General features: G+C 40.0%; 1 long non-coding RNA gene across 1 annotated transcript; it reads right to left on the bottom strand.

Annotated features, from left to right (window-relative positions):
- Positions 1 to 1,760: 1,760 nt before the first annotated feature.
- On the bottom strand, positions 1,761 to 4,137 carry LOC123960537. Its single transcript, XR_006822537.1, has 3 exons — positions 3,897 to 4,137; positions 3,689 to 3,714; positions 1,761 to 3,114 (listed from the first exon to the last, which is right to left on the bottom strand). It is a non-coding gene; the product is annotated as an uncharacterized LOC123960537 (long non-coding RNA).
- Between the last annotated feature and the right edge of the window lie 4,593 nt (positions 4,138 to 8,730).

The following is an 8,730-nucleotide window of genomic DNA, read 5'->3' as shown; positions in this document are numbered from 1 at the left end:
AATTAATCACATACACTCAAAATAATCACATAAATCAGAATTGTTGAGATCTTCACTCCTGCTGGTATAGACTCTGGGCAACCAGTTCCCCCCGAAAAGGAACAAACAAGTCAAGAAAATAAGTGTAACACACACCCACACATAAACACACAGTCTTGAATCTCCACATTGTACTTCGCTTGAGGTAATGGAGCAAAGTACGCCTCTGCCTGTTACCTGATTGGCCCACATATCTCTGCTACCACAGTATTAAGTAACACAGAGGTTTGATAATCCCCACAGTTGAGTTCATTCATCTTGGTGTCATTAGTGTCGGCCTGTGAGGTTTTGAGACGAGTCCTCTCCATTTCAGGCACCTCGCATGTCGTCTCCTGGTGGATTACCTCGCTCAGCCTGCGCAGACTTAAGAAACGAGTAAAGCTAGATGGCAAAATGTTTGAGGAGGTTTAAGGAGGTTTAAGGACGTCAGCGCTCAGCGAACAATCAGGTTTCAAATGTGGAATGATTTCACGTGGGACAATAATCCCAACCGGTCACCAAACCTGTAGAGGGAACTGCAGCATGAGCGCTATTTGTGTGGTACAGTCAGGTATTCAGGGACACACACAGAGACCCAGGTCCAATACATGCAGAAATACAATCAGTAACTGTAATGTAATGCAACTCAGGGTGCTAAGCGGTAGCGGTATCCTGTTGCAGCAGCTTTTTGGGCTTCTGTCTACTTAATGGACTGATATTTTGGTATATACTGCAACTACTGTTATTATTTTCATTATGGATTAGTCTGCTGATTATTGGATTGTAAAAATGCTGAAAGGCTGAGGATGATGTCCCTTTCCTCAACCCCATTGAGGAGGTTTTCTCACCCTGGAGATGGAGGGTTTATGATCATTGTCCACAGGACCAAATGTTCCTCCTGCATGCAATGGATGCTGCACGCCAAGACATCACAGCTGAACACTGCCAGGGGTGGATAAGGCATGCCAAGAGATTCCTTGAGATGCCTTGCCAGAGAAGATAACAGGCGTGATGTGGATGACAATATGTCGCCAAATGCAGAAGATCGGGCAGAATAGAATATGATTTTGTTTTTTTCTGTGGCATATTCTGTTTGAATATTTGGTATCGTCTCATACTGTAATATAATAATACTGTATTTTTTGTGCTGTTGAAAATAGAGCCTTTACTGCAACAATCCTGTCTTTGTCTTCTCTTTTTTTTTAATAAACCATATTTTGTATAAAGCTACTCTGAGATGGGTCATTCATCTTTTGTACTGAATTTCTGCAGCAAAGGAAACAAAATGCATGCATTTACTAAACTCACCAAAACAAAAATTTAGAGAGGATTCAAACAACACTGCAGTGCAAAGCATAATCTTTGATCAATACAATATAGTGTCTATTGTTTAAGAAGGAGACCTGACGTAAATAAAATTCCACCTAATAGTGTTTTTATGACATTGGGCTATGATTTTCCTGTTGGAAGAGAACATGTGCTAGCGTTTTGGAAGAATTTTTTGATTTTGGGACATGTTTGCTGTGTTTTGGTAGATATAGTGTACTGTGTCAGTGTATTATTGTATTCTGAAAATTAATGTTGGAGTTTAGTTTACACATGCGATTTTGAGCATGAAGTTCATTGTTTTGCCAATTGTGTGTTGTAGGTGTGTTGGTGCGTTAAGAGTTCAGGAAAATTGTTAAAAGTATTGAAACAATTGTCATAGAAATAGTAAAACACTGTAATTTATTATTCGACTAATCATTTCAGATGTAAACTGTTGGGTAGTTTAATTTCACATCATACTTTATAAGCTATTCATATCTTTAAAACTGGCCCTCACTCTCCAGATAAAATCCTCTTATTTATCAGGCCAGAACCAAGAAAGAACACTGACATGCAGGTGAAGTGTGAAACAGCATATCGACAGGATTGAGCATCAGCGGAAGACCTCTTTACAAGCTGGGAATGTAGAGAGAGATGAATGTGAAGGGAGATAGATGGTTGAATTTAGAAAGAAACATTGGAGGATGAACAGAATTAAGAGAGGAGTGAGGAAAAGAGAGACTGAGGTCTGGTTACCATTAGTACATACTGGTCAAATCTGTGTGTGTGTGTGTGTGTGTGTGTGTGTGTGTGTGTGTGTGTGTGTGTGTGTGTGTGTGTGTGTGTGTGTCAGAAACCCTGCTGGGCTCCTCAGGGTGTCACATTGGAAAGAAAGCATATGAGTCTGAGAGGAGGAGAGAGGAAGAGTGAATATCTGAGGGCTGTGAATTTCATCAAGTCCAGAAATGCGGTGCAGTATTGAACGCTGGACTCTGACAGCGGAGGACTGGTTGCACACTCTGTTTTAGGGAAACTGAAAGTTGTTGCTGAGAGAGTACCTTGAAGTGTTTGCTGTGTCTCGTCAACACACTGTCACTTCCAAATCGTGATACACCTGGTCACTCTTTAGCATAGCTTTTTAATGCACTGGGTACCGCTTTAGCGTTTCTTTTGCACGTGCAGGGCTCCACGGTGAAGTTAGCAATATGCAACATCCGGTTATAATTATTCACATGGTTAACGTTGTAAAATGTAAAACAGTCTCCCTCTCCCAAGAATCTCCCCCATTTTGTTGGGTCCACTCTGCAAGAACTGGGAATGATCATAGTAACGCTGTTTTGAGGGATTTTTAAGCTCCTAGAGTAGGAACTTTAAATGTTGTAAGTGTATGTTGAGGGGCTGGTTTGTCTCAGCCATGTTTACAAAAATTTGAACACATATTAAGTTGCATTGTCCTCCGTTGCAGTGCTGTGTTCTTCTCTCATCCTCAATAATATGAAGTACTGCCAACTGTCGTAAGAGTTTTTGTCACTGTGTTATCATATCATGAAACGCATGACAACAAACACACAGCTCTGACCACGTAGTCCTCCAACTTGTTGTTGTATGTTCGGCTACGTCACTTAAGCGTTCATGGCAGAGCGAATGCAAAGCCCTTGAAGGTATGTAGTTCTTGGGTAGCTGGAACAAGCATCTTGACGACCTGGGAGTACGAACAGGGTTGGTCACTTCTTCTTTCTGGTCCTTACTCAAGACACCCTCCCCTTAAAACCACCTCCTACCTGGCACCTAGGAAAAAACATATCCAAAATAAATCAGTAATATCTCCTCAACCATTAGGCCTAGATGCATAATTCTGATCTCCTTTGAAAGCTCAGAAGCTAAGGAATATAAATCCATTGTAGATTAACATATTTATTTTACCATTACAGACTACATGGATATGAAATACAGAAAAAATATAATATTTTCATCCTCGCCTGGTAAAAAAAGCTTTATTTTGATGCAATAAACCATCAAAACCATCCTAAGGTAGACTATATTGCACCTGAATATCTTCTAATAGACCTACAATACAACTGTAACTGTAAATCTTTATATGTCCACTTTTATTGCTAGTTATCTTCAAAACATTATTTCTCTCCATACAACCACATTCCAAATAACATAAAGCTTCCAAAACATTGAAATATTGATAAAAACAGTCAAAATAAATGACCAAAAGCACTCCCATGCTTTACAGGCCCTAGCTCCTACGGTTCGCCAGCAGAGACTGATAAAGATCGCCTCCGCCAAGTTACACTCTTCTTCGGCTCTCATACCTCGTGACACAAACGAAACTAAAGACTGCAGCCGACCTCACCAAGATGGCGGCCCGCGAGACGATCTCTGTGGACACAAAGCGCTGCAGTTTTTGGACGGAAGAAAGCTAGAACAGCGAAAATCGATTACGTAGTCCGTTCCCATTGCGTTAAATCAGAAGCACAAGAACCCAGTGCATATCTGGTTTAGCTCTCCAAGTTTCCCACCAATTTTGAGCAATATTTTTATAACACAAGTCTGAAAATCACCAGTCACGTGTTAGCACCAGAGTGAATCCGAGGCAAGACTCTCTTGACTTTCCATGGAAGTAAATGTCGACACAGAGAGTTGGTGGGAGTCGGAGCTCCAGCTGCGTGGGTCATCAAGCAGTAAGAGCCGGGCCCCCATCAGACCCAGAGAGGGCGACGCACAGATGGGGAGGTCCTCGTCTTTACAAGGACTCGGCCCCTCCAGAGACCACCCTGCCGCTGCACCATCAAGTCATCTCACTAACACACTTTACAAGAGGTGAAGCTCATCGTCTGCCTCATTTAACTGTTACATACCTGTGAGAACAAGGGAAATGAGGAGCAGCACAGTGAAGCAGGGTGGAGACTGATGCTGAAGGGGAGCATAGAGGAATATTATTAAGCCACCATAAGATGCACCTTGTAATTAGACGGCACACTCACATCATAGGCTGCCATTTTCACACCACTGTAAAACTGCCATCTTCTCAGAATACAAATTAAAAATAATTCTGATTTTTTAGAGTAGGAGGAGCAGGTTTTGCTTTGCAGTAGCTTTGTCATGGTATATTTGCTTGTGGAAGAAGCAAAGGCAGCAGATAAACTTTATGAAGAAGAGTAGAATCACTTAGGGGCATGATAATGCAGTCAGACAGATCAGATCAGGGTCCAACCTTTAAAAAAAAAAAGAAATAAACATAAGCAAAAAAAAGAAAGAAATTAAACTGAATTTGAACTGAATATTTATATAAGTATTTTCATGTTGATGTCAGCTTTTCAATGTCAAACTACTGCCTACTGTTTCCAGGTGTGTCTCCCTCATGTGTTCCTGTTCATTTATCTCTCACACTTTTTGTCACCATTTTTAAGAATATCCTACAAAATCATTAATTCAGTCAAGCCCTCTAATGGAGATTGGTGTTAAGTGTCTAAAAAGCACTTGGACGTGATTTTACAGTTTCAGGGATCTAGCCTGTGTCACAACCATTCACTACAAGGAGTGTTTTACACGTTGAACTAGGGGACTGAGTGAACCGTCTGCAGCCCACTGAAACTAAAGCACATTGAGGGGTCATCTGTATTCCCAAAACCTCCCTTTCATCTGAGATTTTACGCAGCCTGTCACATTTTCTCAACAAGGAATAGCGAAACAATAAACTGAAGCGATAAACGTTATTAGGCCGTTATTGGACGAACTTTGTGGATCTTGATGAAAGCGGTGAAGAGCGAACGGGAGCCTTCTGTCCACTTGCGTCACCAATACCTCCCGAGAGTCTCCCCTTTTGTTACAAGCTCTCTAACTGAAGCGTGTCGGGCCTAGAAGCGCTTAACCATTCCCTTTAAACATATGGGGCCTTTTAGGAGCGGTCCAAGCAGTTACACGCGCCTTGCTTTTCTCATCAGCTGGGTCAATTTGTAGGAAGTGACTGGCTTTGTCATTCTCCCCGGCCCAGTATTATTCTTTGCCTTTTTCCAAACAATACCACAACACATCCTGATGTAATGTAAAAATGGCTCAAATTGGGCCATTAAAATGCGCTAACCTCATCTCAAACCCTCTGTCACTGAAGGTAATGCTCGAGGCGGATACTTAGCAGTAATGGTGAAAGAATGTGGATAGGCCCACTTTAAATGGAGCCATCAGCATGGCACGGCAAGAGGGGAAATGGGAAGGGCTTTTATGATTTCCTTTGAAAAATTTATTCCAATTTATAAGGGGTCCTGCAAGGGTGTCGTATACAGTTCCCCCATTTAATACTAAATCTTTAAGGCAGAAGCTTTTAAAACTTCAAATGCAGCTAGATCTGCTTACACATGTCATGTTATAGCCTATATAGCCCCCTTTCCTGTTCAGGCCGGGCAGCGCAAACGTGTGTTTCATGGATGTGAGGTTTTTTCCAGCGAGAAAACAGAAGAGCAGCCCACCGTAAAACACTGCACATGCTGTCTGGCTTTCCCATCAATCCTGTAGACAGGCCGGGCACGGCTCAGGTGGCTCCAAGTCCAGCGAGTCCTCAAAACTGCATCACTTCACTCACAGAGGTGGAAGAAGTACTCACACCTTCTACTTGAGGCGAGACACCACAGTCTGTTGGCTTTTTACTCACATCACAATGGAACTTAACAAGCTACATGTACACATTAATAGAAGCTTTTTCTGAATTAGAACATTTTCTGGTTTTTGTTTTTATATGCAAATGAGGTATTTCTTCATTAAATATGCGCTGATAGCAGCATATAAGTCTGATGGATTTTTTTCTTCTTTTTTTTTTATCATAATATACCAAACGGCCAAACATTTACAGAACGGTTTATCAAAACAAATTCAAAAAATACCATTCATTTGTGTGACAGACACTTTTTTCCCCACATATTTACAGTTAAAATGGCAAAAAAAGATATTTAAAATAAAACCTAACACCTAAGAAACAGTGTGTAAAATTATGATGATATAATGGCTTCAAGGGCAAGAAAAATTACTTGGCAAACAGAAAAAATTTTCCTTAGTTATTATTAGTTAACACATTAGAAACACACTTTGCATCAAATTACTGTTTGTCACATGAATACATCTCTTACAGATATATGATCAACTAGCTAACACTGTGTTCTAGAAATCAAACTTTCAAATGATCACAGGTTTAAAAAGAACTTGTTGAACTTTTATATGGAAAATGCTAAAGATGACCTTCTGCAATCTGCAGTTGACATACTTGGCATAAAATAGACAAATAATAATGTTTATATAGATATATACAGTATATGGTAATAATAGTTGCAAAATAACTTTAAATCCGAAAAGGAAAAGGTGGAGCTTTTTTTTAACTACTTCATGTAAAGCTGGGTAACTTCTGCATTTCGTTCCGGGATCAATAAAGTTTTTACCTTAACCGATAATAATCCATCATCATCATAGCTCAGTCCATAGAGACTGGAGAGTGGCTGAACGGCAGCTGGTTCAAGTCCAGCGTGGATTACAATATGGAGTGTGGACTTGTAGCTGGAGAGGTGCCAGGTTACCTCTTGGTCACAAATTAGTCAAATTACTATGTACCTTACTAACCAAGCTAGCTAGCTCCCCTCTTTTATCCAAACATGGTCACTTCCGGTCACGTCTGGTTCCAAAAACAAAGCCAAACTTGAGGCTTCAAAACGGCAGTCCACAAACCAAGGAGTGACGCCACGGTGACTACGTCTGCGTGTTTTATACAGTCTATGACTCTTATATACAAGCGACACAGCAACACGGCTATGCATTAGTATTAACAATGTAATAAAGTCATATATAATAATAAATCAGTTATAGGGGAAAATGTATCAGTCATTTTTACTGCAGAACAGGTACTTTTGAGGGTTTAAGTAGGATTTTGCTCGTGAATCGTATTTTAACATTTTGGTATTGGTACTTTTACCCAGGTAAAGGTTCTGAATTCTGCTTCCACCACTGGTTTAGTTTTAGTTAGTTTAGTAGGAAAGCAACTAATGATTAGCACATGAAAACTAGATTTTTCTGCCTCCAAAAAAACTTTTATTCTTTCTTCTTTTCTTTTTTGCAAAACTAGAACTGTATTCTGTGTTAAGGAACATGGGGGAATCCCACAATGTTGCACTGATGAGAATAAAGTGATCTAGAACATCATTTATTAAGTTCTTTTTAACAAAGTTTTAATGGCCATATGAAAACAAATGAAAAACACTTGCTGTTTGAGTCGAACACAGCACAGCATGTGCTACTGTAGACTAATATTAATACCATTACAGCTCATTCCTAATCCAGATAAATCTTTGTGGTTCCACATTGTGAGTCTTTATTGCACTGATGGGGATTTTGCTGATGGTGGTCAGATCAGATTATTTCCTTTTTCATATCAAGTGTTCATATTTGAAACCTGCAGCTGTTGTGAATGTGCAGTAGGAGCAGGACATGACTGTAGAGCCGAGCTTAGCTCACCTGCGGTTCAGCAGGGAAAAGCAGGCAATAAGGTAATTATAGAGGTTATAGAGGAAAATCTGAAAGTGGAAATCAGAGCTCCTGCCTGCTCAGTCTCTCAACCTCAAACTGGTCCAATGGAGCCACATTGCTAAATAGTATTAAACATTTCCAGTTTCATATGGCCTGGAAACATGGAACGTTTAATAAATGTAACAGGTGCATATAGACAGAGATAAGAAATCAGCCGAGGCTAAAAGCATAACTTCAGGAGCATGAGTAATTTGAGTAGTAAAAACCTTCAAGCATGGAATAGGGTAAGAGACACTAATGTCAATGTACAGTGAGCCACACAATGTATGAAAACAGCTTTCTGGCATGCTGGGAGAGCAGCTTTAGTGAATGATGCCATCTCTGAGTCTGGTGCCCATGTTCCCATTACACTACATGCTCTGTATTTTATAAAAGAAGAGACGGGAGAATGGAAAAATCCACATGTACTAAAATCAGGGAAAACCGTTGAGGTTTGGGGGCATTTCAGTTTGAAATTGGCCATGCAGCTGCACTAGCAGGCAGAGCGAGTTGTGGGATAACCAGGCTAGTGTTTAGCAATGGCTAGCCAGTTTAGCTACCACAAATGTATTAGCCAAACAGCTGTCTTCAAAGAATTGATATTTAAACGATTTGTCAGTGGAACACAGCGCCAGGCCTTTTCTGAGTGACACACAACGCTTAAACAACATATTTGCCAATAATTTAAACTTAAACACCACAAAAAGTATTTTTTATGAATAATATCTACTGCGGCTTTAATGTTTACTTTAGTTAATAGTTATATTGCAGATTGAGATTCATAAGATAAAATATAATCAACAAATAAATTATCATGTATTATTACAGATTAAGATTGATAAGACTTTATTG

This window comes from Micropterus dolomieu, linkage group LG21, assembly GCF_021292245.1.
Source record: "Micropterus dolomieu isolate WLL.071019.BEF.003 ecotype Adirondacks linkage group LG21, ASM2129224v1, whole genome shotgun sequence".
NCBI lineage: Eukaryota > Metazoa > Chordata > Actinopteri > Centrarchiformes > Centrarchidae > Micropterus > Micropterus dolomieu.
Note: the sequence above shows the minus strand (reverse complement) of the source record. Positions and strands in the feature narration are given on the sequence as shown.